The 17,481-nt window shown below is 46.9% G+C and overlaps 1 protein-coding gene across 11 annotated transcripts in view; it reads right to left on the bottom strand.

The window, feature by feature from the left end:
• The window catches only part of Nrf1 (nuclear respiratory factor 1), a 100,501-nt gene extending 83,901 nt beyond the window's left edge, over nucleotides 1-16,600 (bottom strand). For 9 of the 11 annotated variants that reach the window (XM_021641305.2, XM_060373853.1, XM_021641308.2 and 6 more), the window contains exon 1: nucleotides 16,452-16,600. The gene's annotated coding sequence lies outside the window, so the exon portion shown is untranslated. Of the gene's footprint in view, nucleotides 1-12,840; nucleotides 15,653-16,451 lie in introns of those variants that run through there. The other 2 variants (XM_060373850.1, XM_060373849.1) reach the window with 2 other exon arrangements.
• Between the last annotated feature and the right edge of the window lie 881 nt (nucleotides 16,601-17,481).

The following is a 17,481-nucleotide window of genomic DNA, read 5'->3' as shown; positions in this document are numbered from 1 at the left end:
TTGATGTGAGTTGGAGGCCAGCCTGGTCTACAAAGTGAGTCCAGGACAGCCTGGCTACACAGAGAAGCCCTGTCTGGAAAAACAACAAAGAAAACAAACAAACAAACAAATAAAAAAACAACTCTAACCAAAAGGTGCACAGAAGAAGTGAACATAAAGGGACCACAGCTGAAGGAAGTCCTAATACAGGCCAGTAATTTGCTTTCTACAGCGACCTCAAGTTACCAATATAAAATTATAAGCAACACATAATACTCTGGTTTAAACAGCACAGAAATATGTGTATTGTTTCATTTTCACAGTTTCCCATAAAACAACAACAGGGAAAAAAAAAAAGCAAACTTAGGCCTGCCATCTGTGAGCCTTGCCTTTAATCCCAGAACTCAGGAGGCAGGTGCAGGCGGGTCTCTGAGGGTTCCAGGACAACCTCGGCTCCTAGTAAGAGCCTGCCTATTAGATAAAAATAGAACCAAGACAGTACTTAATACTTAGACGGTGTCAGCTAACTAGTTTTCACATTCCTCCTGAAAAAGTGAAAACTTAGATTCAAAACTGTTTTCTGCACTGCTGTGCAGAACGGTGAGTGTGTGGACTCGCACATGCTAGCACAGCAGACAACCTTTAGGGGCTGCTCCTCTCCCTCTACAGTGCGGCAGTGTGTTCTTATAGAGGCATCATACAGTAGCATCTAGAAGTTTGGTTATATTGCTTAGGATACTTTAAAATTTTGTGAGGTGATTGGGAGACAGTTCCATGGGTAAAACTATTTGCTACACCAGTCTGCCTGGAGTTCAATCCCCAGAACCCACCTACAAGCCAGGTGTGGCGGTGACGCACAGCTGTCACCTGGCACTTCTATGGCGAAATGGTAGGTAAAGATACACACTTTAATATCAGCACTTGGGAGGCAGTGACAGATTCTCTGTAAGTTCAGTGCCACCTGGACTACTATGGAGTTCCAGGCCTGCTGGAAGCTTTCTGGACAGCTCACCCGGAAGCAGTGTGCCTCTATAAGAACACACTGCCAATATTTGGTATGATACAGTTACAAGGCATGTCTTACATGGGTACTCCTTCATTTCCTTTCCCTTTGCAACAAAAATTGGATTACAGCTTTCTGTGACTATTTTCCAATTTTATGTAATCCATAAAACCAAATCCCAGGTACAAAATGAACAACGCATAAACACACACAGAAAGAGAGAGAGAGAGAGAGAATATGAAACGGGGAAGCAAAGGGAAATAACAAAATCTGTTTTAGGGTGGTGGATTCACTGGGGATGCTGCGCTCCCAAAGCACTTTTCCCTTAGGATTTTCAGCTGGGCAGCTGGCCTGCCTGTAATCTCTGCAACTTGCCGGCTGAAGCAGGAGGCTAGCCAGGGCTACATACTTAGACCTGAAGAGAGAGGGGAGATGGGGTAGGAGAGGGGAGGGGAAAGGAGAGGAGGAGGGTGAGAGGAGGGGAGGGGAAGAAAAGGAAGGAAAGGGAGGGAAGGAAGGAAAGGGAGGGAGGGAAGGAAAGGGAGGAAGGGAAGGAAAGGGAGGGAAGGAGGAAGGGAGGGAGGGAGGAAGGAAGGAAGGAAGGAAGGAAGGAAGGAAGGAAGGAAGGAAGGAAGGAAGGAAAAGGGAAAGTAAGACAAGGCCTCAACCTGGGATAGCCTCAGACTTAAACCAAGAATGATCTTGAATTCCTGATCCTCCTGCCTCCCTTCTGCCACCGTTTCTATTATTAGCATTTAGGACACAGAAGCAATGGTGGGGTAAAGACTAACAGAGCAATCCAACACTCAGTACCATGTCAGAAAAATCTACATTTTCATATCCTCACAGTAATGGGGGAGAGGTTTATTTTATTTACGCATGCACTTGATGAAAAAGTAAAACTTATTATCATTATTATTGATTGATTTAACTTTTGGAGATAGGGCTTCTCAGTGAAAGCCCAGCAGGCCTGGAACTCCATAGTAGTCCAGGTGGCACTGAACTTACAGAGAATCTCCTGTCATTGCCTCCCAAGTGCTGATATTAAAGTGTGTATCGACAAACCAGCCATGCTTGGGTTTTGAGACAGCCCATGAAGGCCTGGAACCCACCATGTAGCCCTGAACACACGGCAATCCTCCTGCCATAGCCTCCTGAGTGCTAGGATAGCACAGCACTATACTTGGCTCCAAACCCTACAAATAGTCACTCACCCTTCATAGCTCTTAGTTACTCTGCTCAAAATACAAATGCGTACCAAGCATTTCTGCCCTTGCTGACAGCACTCCAGAAGGTCACCAAAGCATGGTGAAGTATGATGTGGGCTGCAAAGGAAACTAGCCACTTTCCCCAAAAACAGTCACTTTTCTCTGATAGAATGGCTGACAAATCATGCTAGCACTAAATCCTACACTTCGGACAGAATGTTTCTCAACAACCAGAAGTAAAGCTACTCCCGACGGTTCTTATTGCCCATGATAACATCAAGTGACAGAATTTTGGAAAATTTCTATCTGCTACAATAAGCCTTATCTGATTAAATAGCAGAGCTATTAATAAATGTTTGTATCAATATTTGCAAGATCTACAAGGCTGTTTTCCAAACTACCCATATCAGACACGAGGTCATTCCTGAGTTAAAGGACCTATTCCGGCTAGGCTTGGTGGCAGATCCAGCAACAGGAAGCAGAGGCCAGACAAGCTAGAGTCTCCGCAACCACCCACCCGCTCAAAGTGGAAGACAGTCAAATCGATTTTAACATAAACACAGTTATCATTTCATACTCTTCATTGGAGCCCACACTCCAGAAGCTAATGTTGTTAAGTTTGGGTGTTTATCTAAAAATATCCACAAATACCTAAAAAGGCTCTTAAACACTTCTCAACTAGTGTGTGTGTGTGTGTGTGTGTGTGCGTGTGTAATCTGATTACCTTCTTATACCTTAACCAAAGGAATAAAAATAATTCCGACATGTTGTATGCTTACTATGGTGTTTTTGAATTAACAAATATGTTCGAAACCTCCACTCAATATTTAATATGGCAAATATCAAGTTATAACCCACATTAAACACGTGGTGCGCATGTGTGCATTTGCCTATGTAGGTCGAGGGGTGCGCGCTCGTGTACGCGCATGTGGTGGTCCAGCGCTGAGGTCAGGTGCCTCAGTGAGCTCCACTTTACTGTGTCTTGCTGAAGTCAGAGCTAGCCAGTTCTGGCCAGTGTCGCCAGCCACTCTACCCACGGACTCCACCTCTGCCTCCTGCCCAGCTTCCACACGGGTACAGGGACCCCAATGCGGGCACTTAGAATAGGCTTACAAAGCATAATAGCCTGGAAAACTCCTGTGCTTCTGCCCCGTCAGTACTTGGCCCCAACCCAATTTACCAAGTCTCGGAATTATCCAAATCACTTCGAAGCTTCTCAAAATGCCCTTTACTCTATAGACCTGGGTACCCCTAATATTGTGTAACTTCAGGAACTCAGAGGTGAAAAGGTCCTCAAAGCTGAAGTCTTCACCCCTCTTTGAGCTCACACTACAATCACTTTACCCGCTCATTTGTCTCTCTGGATCTGAGAAAAAAAAAATATTTTTTTCCTTTCAAAGCACCAAGCTTGTAATACAGTCCTTCCTCAACTTTGTTCTCCAGCACACTTGCTTTTCTTCCCAGGAAGGCTAAAAAATGCAAGGATACCTGAACTAGAGAATGGAGACAATTTTATAACAAAATGGAATACTTGTTTTTGGAAACCCGAGAGAATAGGGGAAAGTTCCAATTTCAGGGTCAGGAATTCCCTTTACAAATATTTCTGTGTGAGCTTGTGGGCAGGATCGTGCTTGGTGGGAGGCAGGATTAGAGACCACAGCTGCCCACTTCTTTAGGCGGGTCCAAGGAATTGAACTTGAATCACTGGGCTTGCCTGGCAGGTGCCTTCACTACCCTGAGCCTGAAATTACATTTCCAGCCACTTCAAGGTCTCAAAGGCTAACTGAATCTCTGGCAGGAAGTGGTTAGGCTTCTGGAGAAGCTCGAGGAGGCGGAGCAAAGGATTCTCCAGGCTGTCCCGGTCTGTGAGCCTGTTCTCAGTAAGCCAAAGCTTTACTTTCTGATTTGTTACCTTTGAGACAGGGTCTTACTGTGGGTCTCTTGCTGGCCTAGAACTCCATATATAGACCAGGCTGGCCTCAAACTCACCTCTGCCTCCAAGTGCTGGTGTAAAGGTGTGCTGCCACACTCCTGAGACAAGGTCTCATCTCAGCCAGCCTCAAAATCCCCATCTTGCCTCCACACCAGCTAGAAATGCAGGCACACAGCCCCACGCCCAGCTCTGGTCTTTGCTAACTTCATAGGCCTATCATATCCCCAAAGTCCGGAGGAGAAGATGAAGCCCATTTTGTAGCAGCCATGTTTCCTTAAGCCCAACTGCTGTTGCTTCTGCCCTCAGCTCTGCTCTCTCCGCAGGGGCGTGGCCCAAATGCCTTCATCTCAAAGTCTTTTCTAATGATATATGGCCATTTACATAATTTCACAATTTTAGGTCTTGTAGTAAGTCTATCAGATGTGATCTTAACACCAAAAGATTTTTACTAATGGAATAAATTGTCCACAGTGTATTTTCTGCTTACCAACAGCAAGACTTTACAACCAAAATAAATAAATAAATAAACAACAACAACAACAACAAAAAAAAACGCCTCACCATGCTCAGGTTTCTGAGGACTACCTCCTCAGAGCCTCTGGCAAGTCCTTCAGAAAAGGTCCAGTAGGCAGCACTGTCATTACAAGACAGCCTGCACCTTCAAGTAGAGCAAAGGGCAGAGGCAGATGACCACTATAGCCCTGTGTAGGTCTAGGGCAGGGATTCCTAACCTGTGGGTTTCCACCCTGTAGGGGTCACACAGTAGCAAAATTGGAGTTATGAAATAGCAATTAAATAATTTTATGGTTGGGGTCACCAGAACATGAAGAACTGTATTAAAGGATCATAGCATTAGGAAGGTTGAGAGCCACAGCTCTGGACTGAAATGTTTGAATTTATTTAGACAGCATCTCATGCAGCCTAAATACATACTTCACTGTAGCTCAGGCTGACCTTAAACTTCCAATCCTACTATGGCTGCCATAGAAGATAAAGAAAAGATTGTGACACCATGCCCACTTTCTATGAGTTTTAAACAAAGTTTTGAAATATTTGAAAATAGGTGACTGGGACAGACAAAATACTGCACATTCAATGTACTGGGGAGGGGTAATCTTCTTTGGGTTTTTACAATCTCACTGGCTATCCCTGACCAGCCTTACACTCACTACACAGACCCAGTCTGCTTCAAACTCACATCCATTGCCTGTCTCTGCCTCCAGAGTGCTGGGATCACAGGCGTGCATCACATGCTAATGTATTTGTTTTAAGCTAAAAGGTTAAAAGACCAAAGGCCTTGAAAAAGTTGCAGTAAATGTACACTTTTTGAAGAGAGCTTCGTAAGTTCACTTAGTCTAAGAGTGCACAGCATTTATCCAACAGTCTCCATGCAGCACGGTGACTCCGGGCCTTCCCACACAATTACCACTCACCAACCCAAGCAGCTTGTCCCCAGTCCCACAAATGCCATCTTTACACTGTATCACTAAAATGTCCTTGAGGCTGCATTCTGACTGCACCTGGCTAGACAAGGTTGTTGAGCTACTGGTGGCCTTGTGTACTAACATGATAGACAGGTCTGGGGTATGAAACAACAGTCTCCTGTATCACCGAGGTGCACGGCCAAGGACTCTAAAAAGCGAAATTAAGGATGCACTCATTAATCTATGTCCCTGTCCTCACAAAATGTGCCAGCCTCGTCACAGTGAGCTCCAGGACAGCCAGGACTAGCCACAGACCCTGCTATTTAGACAGATGACAGACAGACATGATAGACAGATGACAGATGGATGAATGAGGTGTGACTATACTTAGGTCCACTTTGGGTACCAATTACATTAGCTAATTATTTACCCAGAATATGCTTACTATTTTGTACAAAGAAAAAAGGCAATCAGGTGTAATGGCCCACGCCTTTAATCCCAGCTCTTGAGAAGCAAAGGCAGCTGACCAGCCTGGTCTGCAGAGGGAGTTCCAGAAGCACCAGAACTACAGAGACCCTGTCTCAGAAAGAAAAGAAACAAACACCCGTAAGGCGTTGACTACTACAATGGTTAAGAGCAGATTAAGGAAGAGCTGGAGAGATGGCCCAGTGGTTAAGAGCACCGGCTGCTCTTCCACAGGTCCTGAGTTCAATTCCCAGCACCCACATGGTGGCTCACAACCACCTATAATGAAACCTGATGCCCTCCTCTGGCCTCCCAGAACTCAGAGGCAAAGGCAGACAGATCTTTGTGTTCAAAGCCAGCCTGGTCTACAATGTGAGTATAGGACAGCCAGGGCTACACAGAGAAACTCTGGGGAAAAAAAAAAAACATACGAAATTTCTTGCATTTTGTGCATTTCAAATCTTTTAAGCTGGGTATGATGGCACTGAGGTAGGTTCGTAAGTAAGAAGGTTGGTAGGTAGGCAGGTAAATGAAAAAATAAATTCTAAACTCCCCAAACAGACGATGCTTTTTTAGAAGGAGAAAGATGGATCTTTAACACTACTCTATTACAATACTGCTGCCACAGTATTATACTTAATTTCCTCAGTAGGAATAACAACTCAGAAGATCTCGAAGTAAAACTGGCAAACACTGGGATGTGATGTTCCCATCAGAAGCCATCCTGGAAACAGGGTGTTTGCAGGTGAGTTTGATGAGGTGGATAGAGACTAGGTTAGCAGAGTTCACTTTCATCTTTCTTACTCTTGCTCCAAAACACTCTTACCTCAGCAACCAGAACACAAACAGCCAGCACTGAATGGGATAAATACAAATTTTGGGGAAATTTTTTAACCTTTATTCCATTAAACAAAATTACTTGGGACTGTCCCACCAAGAATATCTCAGCAAGCCAGGTATAGTGGCACCTTTAATCCCAGCATTCAGAGACTGTGCGAGGAATTTAAGTCCAGGCTGGCTCACAAAAACAGTTACAAACCCAAAAACTCCAGGAGTTAAAAACAAAAAACAAAAACAAATAAAAACCCACCTCAGAGCAAAACTAAGTAGGTGCTCTCCAACCCGCTGAGGACGGTCTGGAGTGGGACACAATGTATCACCCTGCATCTCCGAGTTGCCCTCACTGTACCACCCGCATTTAGGGAAAGAGCTAATGCACTCACTGCCCATGGGTAACCGCCCTATTACAAAGTCCGAGGGCCTGAGTGAGACCCTCGACACCCACATAATGCAAAGAACTGACCTCTGTTGTCCTCTGACCTCTCCACACACAATGTGCACACATACACTCTTTTTCTTCTTTCTTGCTCTCTCACACACAAACACATGTATTAAAGAAATTAAAATCAAATACATTAAAATGTTCTTTACATGGTTGGGTTATATTTCTTTTACTTTTCTATAATGAATACATATTACATGTATTTTTGCATTCAGTAAATAGTTTTTAATAACAGACTCAGAATTCATTTTAGAAATAACTTTTATTTAGAAGAAATTTATAAAGCCAAAAATGAAGGAGAGGCAAAACTTCCAACAGTCACAAAATTAGCAATAGACTATTTCTCCTTTAGATTTAATACCCAAAGCCCACAGTTGGCCAAGACACTGGCTCAGAAATGGTACACCTGAGCAGAGCCTGGTTGATTCTTTGACATGTGGGCTTAATACAGGAGCTTCATCACTGAGACTTTTCTTTCAAAACTACCTAGAGAAAGAAAGAAAGAAAAGGGGAGGGAGGGAAGGAGGGAGGGAGGGAGAGAGAGAAGCCCTTAACAGACAAAATGTTCTTCTGTTATTAGGATCCTCAGAGATGGCGCACAATAACCCACTTTACAGCAACATGCATGACCCGTTATAGCTAGTGAAATAAGTCAGGCACACGAAAACCCCACATGAATTCACAGGATGCAGGAGGTGAAGACATTGAGTGCTTACCAGAGGAAGGTAGTGGCAAAAACGATACGCAAAGGTGGGTTAACAGGCTCAAAATTATAATTAGGGTTAAGTTCTAGTTCCACAACATAGTACAGCCACCATAATTAACAGGTAGGAAAAATTTTACAACATAACGTTCACAGTGCTGAATGTGCTAACTACCCTGATTGAAATAGTATACACTGTTTACATTTAAGTCAATACGACTACATTCCTAGTAAGTAGAATTCTGTGTCAAATTTAAAAGTAGCCAACAGAAACTGATCACCAACTCAGTGAAGCAGTACAGAGTGTAAATGTTCTAAGGTTACTCAGCATTATTTATCTGTCCCCTATTCTTGTATTCACCCGTATTTCTGCCTGGCAGCCTGTACTGTCAACCAGTAATAGTTATTTTTGAGCATGGCCATCAAGTGTGAAGACTGGGGCTAGGCTGTGGCTTACGGGTAGAAGTATCTACTAGCAAAGACAGTCTTCTGGGTTCAATCTCCCAGTACCACCAAATGAATGAATTAGTAAAATGAATGTATACAAATTACCACCCAGAAACTAGGAACTGATTAAAAACTGTCTCCAAAGGCCAAAGATTTGAGTAAAAATTATCTAAAATTTCAGAATGAACTACTATGGGAACCAAGCAGATATTTATTGGTTTGTTTCTTTACTTTTTTGTCTTTTTTTTTTTTTTAGACAGGGCCTCTCTATATAGCCTTGGCTGTCCTGAAACCCACAGAGATTTGCTTGTGTCTGCCTCTTAAGGCGTGTGCCACCATACCCAGCTTGGAATATTTATTTGTAAATGTGTTTGAATGTATAAATTCTATTCATGACTTTAAAAACATGAACCCTAGGCAATGTCCTAGCATTAAGCTGTCTTGAATATCAAAGTATTCTATTCTTCAGTCATGTCTAAAAAACCCTAACAAAACAGAATAGTATTTCATTTCATGATCACAGAAATTAGGTAAGAAGAGCAAATATCTTGCCATTATCACTAAACCAAAAAAATTATATACTTTAGAAAATTTCTAAGCTATAAACAGCTTTTTTGTTTTTGTTTTGTGTAGCCTTAGCTGTCCTGTACTTTGTAGACTAGGCTGGGCTCGAATCCAGAGATCCAGGCGCTGGGAATAAAGGTGTGTGCCACCAAACCTAGCTGTTGTGAGCAATTCTTGCTGGGCAGTAATGGCACACACCACCTTTAATCCCATTAATCAAGGTGGCAGAGGCAGGCAGATCTCTGTGAGTTCAAGGCCAACCTGGTTTATAGGATGAGTCCCAGGACAGCCAAGGCTACACACAGAAACCCTGCCTCTAAAAACAAACAAAAAATGAAATAAAAAGGGGGGGGGGGAGGATATTTTTCCTCTGAACACAATTTTCCTTTAAAATCGTTTTTTTTTCCCCTTAAAATAGTACTGACCCTCCCCAGAGTGCTGTGTCTATTGTGCGTGAACAGTCAAGACTAGAGTTGAGTACTAAGACTAAAAAACCAAAAGGACCTGCGGCTGCCTAAGCTTTGCCCTGGTTTTCCTCCTCCCCCACTAAGTTTTCCCATGCCATCTCTTAGAGGTGCTTCATAGGAAAGCTCACATAAGACACCCACCCCAAATTCCTCCCTGGAACTTATTTCAGACAACTAACCTGAGATTTCATCACTGACATTGCTGAAAAGGCCCCTGACTCTTATGTGTCAAGAGCCCTGAGAATCTCAGAAAGTGAGACTGCGCCCTTCCCTTAAACCTTAAAGTATTCCATAGGCACAAACACAAAACTTTGCATGTGATTTTAAGATTCAGAGTCACGCAGCTATAATGCATCCTTAAACTCCAGACATAAAAACTTTATAGAATGTATTTAACATACTAATAGCATAAATCTTCAAAACTCAAGATGAATTTGTGTTTTACGAGATGTGGGGTAAAATAACGCATATATATACAGAGACTTTTTACCTCCCAAATTTTTTACTAATTTACTGAGTAGAACAAGGGGCACGCAACCCAGCTCTCCCTTCCACCACGTGGGTCCTGGGGATTGAACTCAGGCTGTTAGGCTTGGGTAAGCGCCTTTCCGTGCTGAGCCATCTCATCAACCCAACCTCTTCTGAAATGCCAAATCCTGCGCTTATCCCAATGAATTCTCTGTAGAATTTCCATGGCTGAGACTCTCAATCCCTCTCAGCTTCTGTTCTTACCATCTTCCTAACTGTTTAATTATTCCTTTCCAGGTTCCCTCAGTCCTCCCTCTTCTTCCAGTCACCTTCAGACTGGAGATGCTCCCCAAAGCTGCCTATGGTTCTTCCTTACTCCTGGCTAAGTGCTTACCACCACTGCAGAGAGCATGGGCTCAGGTCTTAGCACCTACACCTACACCGGGCAGGGCTCACAGGGTCACAGGTTCCAGGTGACCTGACACCTCTGGGGGCATTTATGTAAATATATAGGGCACACACACTCACACCGTGTAAATCTTTTCAAAAAGATTTTCCCTCACTCCTGATTGTACATTTCACAATTCTATATGACATTAGTTGATGAATGAAAATTTCTTCCACCCCCCAATTTCCTTGAGTTACAATCCATCCCCATAGAACTCAACACACATAGGCTCTCTCACCGATGCTGTTCTTCCTCCATAGTCCCTATCTTAAAGGCATCATAATCAGTCCACTTAGCACAGACCTTAACTCCTTACAGTCAATGGACAGATAAATCACATAATCCCCGCCTGGTATCCTTTGACTACAATCCTAACACTCTGGAAGGCAGAGGCAGGCTGTGAGTTCAAGACCAGCCTAGTCTACAAAGCGAGTCCAGGATAGCCAAAGCTATACAGAGAAACCGTCTTAAGAAAGAAGGAAAGACGGGAGGGAGGAAGAGGGGGAAGGAGGGAAGGAGCCCAAAAGCCTCAGACGTCTCTAAAGCAATATTCATACATTAATCTTTAAAACAACAGTGAACCCTGGGGATGTTATCCAATGGTCCAGTGCTTGATCGGCACATCCACCGGCTTGGGACTTAGTACTCAGCACCACCAAGCCCCATCTACTGACCACCTTAGCCCCTGGAAGCCGACAGAATAAAACCCATACTGTGTGAGGGCCGATTACCAACTTCCCAATCTCTCCCAATCCAATGTCAAGCACAAGTAAAATCCACCCAGTTTCTCAGCTGCTGCTAGCCTCCGTCTAGCCTGTCCATCCTTCTCAAACCTACCTAACATGCACTCTTCCCTCATTTGTTTTCCCTTCCCCATGGTCCCTGCCCCAAATGACTCCTATTCCCGCACCATCTTAACCTGTCTCAGTTTCCACAACTTGCAGAAGAGCTGAGCTCATCTTTTCCTCCTAGAGAAGGCCCAAGGTTTGTAACTCCCGTGGGCCGAGAAATCAGTGTTTAATGTTGAACAAACGCAAACCTCTTAAGGTGAGGACGCACTCAAGGAGGGTATGCCTTACCTGCTCTTAAACAGAAAACAAAAATAGGGCTGTTTCCTGCTCCTGGTCCTGGCCTACAGCTTAAATAGCTTTAAGCAATGTTTCACAGAAGTCTCCTCACTTCCTCCTCCTCTTTGGAGGTTAGCTGCCAGCCTAACCACATTAACATTCAGGAGCAGCAGTGCTCACTTAAGTTCTGGAAAGCTTACGATTGCCAACAGTAAAACATGGGCTCCTTAAAAAAGTCTTTGCGTATATGCATATGAAGCTCACTCCTCAAAAGCATTCTGGAAGAGGCCCAGGGTAGTTTATCCAACAGACATCTTAGATTATCAAACTCACATATGAAACCAAGGGTATCAGCTAGACTAAACTTAAAAAACAAACAAAAAGTATTACTTATCTGCTTATGAGCCACCTTGTTGGCCCAATCCTGAATTATATACTTCTACATACTGAGAAACACAATCTCCACAAGTAGCTGAGATCACCAGATGACTCATACAAAGAATAGCTCCTGGAGCTTCTTTGAAAAAATATTATCCCTACCCCAAATCAGTGATCATTCGAAGCATGCACACATACCCGCAAATACACACCTTATTAGATATGGCTACCCCAGTTAACTACTGACACTGCAGCAACAGCGGGGATTTTAGCACACTACAGCCTGGGCTTCAGGAGAGCGCTCAGTTAGGGTGATCCTCGGAGCGACTGTGATGAGTGCGCGATACAGATGCGTCTTAAGGAACAGCATGCAGCGCGGTAGCCCGGATGGAACCGGCTCTGCTTTGTCTTTAATGTGTTTGAGTATCTCCAGAAAGTTACATTTTTGGTTTTTCTTCAATTCAATAGCAGTTTAATGTCATATAAGCATTAGGACAGCTAAGGCATAAAGACTACAAACTGAAGCCTCTGATATCTTGATAACTAAAGTAAACTGAGAAGAGGTTGAAACACATTAGTCTAATTCTGAACTGTATTGAGGGGAGATAACACAAGACACTCGTAAGCCATTTATTTTTCTGGAGTAGTCAAAAATTCACTTTCCCAGTTTTTACCATATCACATTAACTTCAAAGCATTCTTACTGCTACAAGATTAAGTTTCCAACAGTTAAGGTAGCTGTGGTCTGAGAATGCCTGTTGGCGGTTTGTCTCAACTCCTTTTACTCTTTTCCCCCTAGCCTGTTCACTCAGAACAACAATGGGTAGTACTAACGAAGACCTAGCACGTAGCTCGGTGGCTGAAAGTGCTTCCTCACCCATCAAAAAGGTGCATGCCCTTTAAACCCAGCATCTGGAAGGCGGTAGCAGAAGAATTACAAGTTCTTTTGTTTGTCTGTTTTCCAAGACAGTTTCTCTGTGTAGCCCTGGCTGTCCTGGACTCACCTTGTAGACCAGGCTGGCCTCCAGCGCACAGAGATCTGCTGCCTCCTGAGAGCTGGGATTGAAAGTGCGCACCACTACACCCTGCAAGAATTAGAAGTTCAGTGCCAACCTCAGCTACACAGCAAGTTCTCAGCCAGCCAGGGACACACAAATCCTTACCTCAAAAACCAACCAAACAAAAACAGACTGGAGAGATGGCTCAGTGAGAGCACTTCCTGCTCTCCCAGAGGTCCGGTTTGGTTCCCAGCCCATTACTCTTGTGGGGTAGGTCACAAGCACCGGTAACTTCAGCTCTAAGGGATGTGATGCCCTCTTCTGGCTTTCACCAGCTACAGGCATGCAAGTAGCACACAAACATATGCAGGCCAAATACTCATACATAAAAGAAAAATTTTTTTTTTAAATTAGCACACAGGAACAAAAATCACCAGACTTGATCCAAACAACGTGTTTGCTCATTCTTTCTCTCTCTTTTTTTTTTTTAATTAGAGACTGAACCCAGCCCTTTGCTCAAGCCAAGTGTGTACTCCCCTAGTGATCCATGCCACCAGCCCCCAAACAGCGCAGCATTTACAAACACGGGCCTTTCTGACTGCTGATTTACAAAGGGATGGTGGAAACCTGTATTTGGTAAGCCTGGGCTGAAAAAAAATGCTGACTTATGTCCTAATGAAACCATGAAAGCACAAACAACTAACAGTCACGGACTACAGACTGGTGTGCAACTGATCTCTCCAATTATATGCACACGTACATACACATAGGTGTACATAGAATGAGCATTCTACACAGACAGACAGCTAAAGTAAGAGATGTCATTTTCGGGAGAGATGGGCATCTCAAGTCTGGAGGGCAGTGTGGACTTCTGGGATCTAAGCAGCACTCGGAGCTCCCTCACTTCCAAGTCTGAGTAGGTGAGCAAGTGTGCTTCATCACAGAGCACCGCGCTTGTCTAACAGACGCTGGGCAACACAGACGTTGAAGAGTGTGCTTCTAAAGACTGACAGCCTATCTCCCCATCCCAAACAAAAACATATCACCATGCCTTTTTATGCTGACTTTGTCCTGAAACAAAATCCAACTTCAACAACTGACGTTCATTCTCAGTTATTCCAACATTTACTCAATGTCTTCAGGCAAATAAAAGGCATGAAAATGGCCAGGCGTGGTGGTGCAAGCCTGTAATCCAGCACTCAGGAGGAAGAGGCAGGCAGATCTCTGCGAGTTCAAGGCCAGCCTGGTCTATAAAATAAATCCAGGACAGCTGAAGAGAAATCCTGTCCAAAAACAGAAAGATAAAAATGTCAGCTGGGCACGGTGGTACATATGTTTATCCCATCACTCTAAAGGCAGAGGTAGGCAGCTCCTGAGGCCAGCCTGATGCATACAGCAAGCTAAAGGACAACCAAGGCCATACAGATATTACAAAACTGTAATTCTAAACTGCAAGAACCCAGACAACCCAGAGGTCTGGTTAAACATATAGTAAACCAGCAATGACAATTCATGCATTTAAATCATGTTGGCCTTCACCTCCCTAACTCAATTAGCATAATTATGACTTAATAAAACACAATCTAGGTTCCACTGAAATATATATGAATGTTGTTCTATAATCCTGCAGTTTCCCAGAACAACATTTTTGTGAAAATACCTAGCTTGAGTTGACTGGTTTTGGTTAAATGAGATTATGAACCACTCACTACTAGGCAAAAAAAACAAAAAATAAAATTAAATTAAAAAATTCATCTTCCCTTCTGTATGTTGAGTTTGAGATTATAATGAAATCAAAACTTTAAATGAAGTGGGCGAAAAGACTCTTAATCTGATTATTTTCTTTCAGTTTGGGTCAAGTACACAACTGAAAGCAGCAGTCTAAATCCTTATCAGGAAAAACAAACAAACAAGCAAACACAACAACAAAGGCTGGCTGCCAGTGTAGTTCAGCAGCAAATGGTCTCCAAGTCCAATGCCCTAGGTCAAATCCCCAGCACAGCCCAAAAATAAAAACAAAAAGCTCTTTGACACCCCCCCAAAAAAAATCTGTACACAATGAACTGCAATAAATATGCACCCAAATTCAAAGTCAATACACCACATTCCACATGATGACCATAAATTTCCTTCCGTACTCATAACTAATCGTATTCTTACTACCTTATAGGGGGTCAAGAACTTTCGAACAATGTTCGGGAGTCAGGACACAACTGAATGACAAAACCAAAACCAACACACATATAAAGTATCTCCAACTTTCCCCTCTTCTCTTCCCCTGAGGAACAAGCCAAGTAACTTACTGTTCAAGACCAAAGGAAAAATAAATTTTTAAGAGGACCGGCTGAGGACTGGAAAAAGGACAACTCCAAGAAGGACAAAAGCTGCACCCATTCCCCTACAGAGCCCTGTCCCAACTGACAGTTTCACTCCCACTAGCTTCCTCCCAAAACGTGGCGTTTAAACGCTTAGTAAAATGTGACTCTTGCTCTGAGTACTGAAAGAATTCGGCCCAACCGATAACCAACTCCAACGTAAACAATCAGGACAGATATTTTAATGGCTGGGAAGATGGTGACCTGTTCCCAGCTCCTCCAACCCTTTGAAGCCCTAACAACACTAAGCTGCGAGTAACAATCGCAAGTTCTGGGGGGGCAGTCACACGCACCGCACAAAGTTTGGGACCAGCAGCAAGGACCCAACAGGTGAGGAACACAGGGGCCATCGCGCCGGAGCACGCAACGGCAAAGCCTCGAACCCGCGAAAGCCCGGGGACACGGGCCGGTGTCGAGCAAAAGGCCATCCCGGACCCCCGTCTCGACGCGGTCGGGGCTCCGTTCTTCCCGAGCGGTGCGCCACCCCCACCCCGCGCCCCGGGGACCAGCACGCCAGGCCCGGGGAGAAGCCAGGCCCCCTCGGCGGCCGTGTCCGCCGTGGAGGGAGACACAATGTCGCTCCTTCCCGGCGCGTACAAAAGGACTTTGCGCCCTCCTCCTGGAACTGCCGCCCAGGCGCCTCCTCACAACTTGCAGGAAGGTGGGCAGCGCGCCATGTTCGGCGCCCCCCGGTCCTCCCGGGTGAGCGGCCCACGCCGGCGCGGCGGGAGGGAAGCGGCGGAGGTCGCCCGGCCGAGCTGCAGCCGCTCTCCCGCCAGAGCCAGCCGCGCCCCGCCCGGCCGCGCCGCGCCGCCGGGAGCCGCCGGGAGCCGAGCGCCCGGCCGCCCCGCGCAGCCCACCCGCCTCCCGGGCCCGGCGCGCTCTCCCGGGCCGCCCGCGGCGGGAAGGCCGGGCCCCGGGTTCCACAGCGCGGAGGCGGCGGAGGAGGCCGCGGCCCGGCCGGCCCGAGGCCGCCAGGCCGGAACCCCGGCGCTCTCGGGAGCCCGCCAGGACGCCCGGGGCCTAGTGCGGCCTGCGCATCCTCGGGGTGGCGGTTTGGCTGCGCCCGGCCCGGGCCCCCCGCCCCAGGCCGGCCGGACCCGCCGCGGGCCCAGGCCCCGAGCCCGGGGGGCGGCGGGGCGCCGGCTGCGGGGCGGGCCGGCCGGCCGGCGGGCGGGCGGGCGGCGTGTTGCGGCTGCGCCGGGGCTGAAATAGCTGGAGATTGCGCGGTAGGGCACTCACCTCAGAGCGGCTGCGCTACCGTGGGCCTGCGCCGTGGAGACTGCGACCGCGCCGGCTCCTCGCAGCCTCCTGCCACCAGCGGCAATGGCGAGCGCTGCCGCCTCTGCCGCCGCCGCCGCCGCCGAGGAGGGGGAGGGGAGGGAGGGGGCACGCACGCGACGCACGGCCCGGCTTCCCCGCCCGGAGGCCGCCATGATGGCGAGGCCGGCCGGCGCGGCCCGGGCGGCCCGGGGAGGGGGCCGCGGCGGCGGCGGCGGTGGGGGCGCGGCGGGGCCGGGCGGGCGGATGGCGGCCGCGGCGGCCCGACATGGTCGCTGCCGCGCAGGGGCCCGGGCGGGCGCCGGCCTCTTGGGGCCGCGGGGCTCGGAAGCGGGAAGCCCGCTCCCGCCCGGCCACGGACGTTTCCCGGGCCTCGCTGCCTGCCGTCGGGCGCCCCTGCGAGCACGCCGAGGCCCCGAGAGACCCACGAGCCATGACCCCGGGGCGGGCGGCTGACGCGGGGAGCCGACAGGGGAGATGGTTGCGCTCGGAGGCACGAGGGGCTCAGTGGGACTCACCGCCACGGCCAGAGACCCCGAACCTTAGCGGGGCGCCCCAAGAGCCTCAAGTGTTGACACGGCCCGGAGGTTTTATGCTACGTTAGTTATAAAATGGCCCACGGCGGCTGGAGAGATGGCTCCGAGATTAGGAGCACTGGCTGCTCTTCCAAAGGGCCTGGGTTCAATTCCCAGCACCCACATGGTGGCTCCCAACCTTCTATAGTGACATCTGGAGCCTTCTTCTGACCTGCAGGCAGGACATTACATACATAGAAAATAAATAAATCTTAAAAAGGGGGGCCCACGAGGTGTCAGAAAACAGCAAATAAGGATGCATTCATTTTTAATTGAGTGCCTTTTATTTTATTTTGTCTTTTGTTGTTTGTCCTGGCACTCACTCTGTAGACCAGGCTGGCCTCGAACTCACAGAGATCCTCCCACCTCTGCCTCTCCAGTGCTGGCATCACAGGCGTCCGCCGGCACTGCCCAGC

Source organism: Meriones unguiculatus, chromosome 21 (assembly GCF_030254825.1).
Source record: "Meriones unguiculatus strain TT.TT164.6M chromosome 21, Bangor_MerUng_6.1, whole genome shotgun sequence".
Taxonomy (NCBI): Eukaryota; Metazoa; Chordata; class Mammalia; order Rodentia; family Muridae; genus Meriones; species Meriones unguiculatus.
The sequence above is the reverse complement of the archived record's forward strand: the minus strand, read 5'-3'. Positions and strand labels throughout refer to the sequence as shown.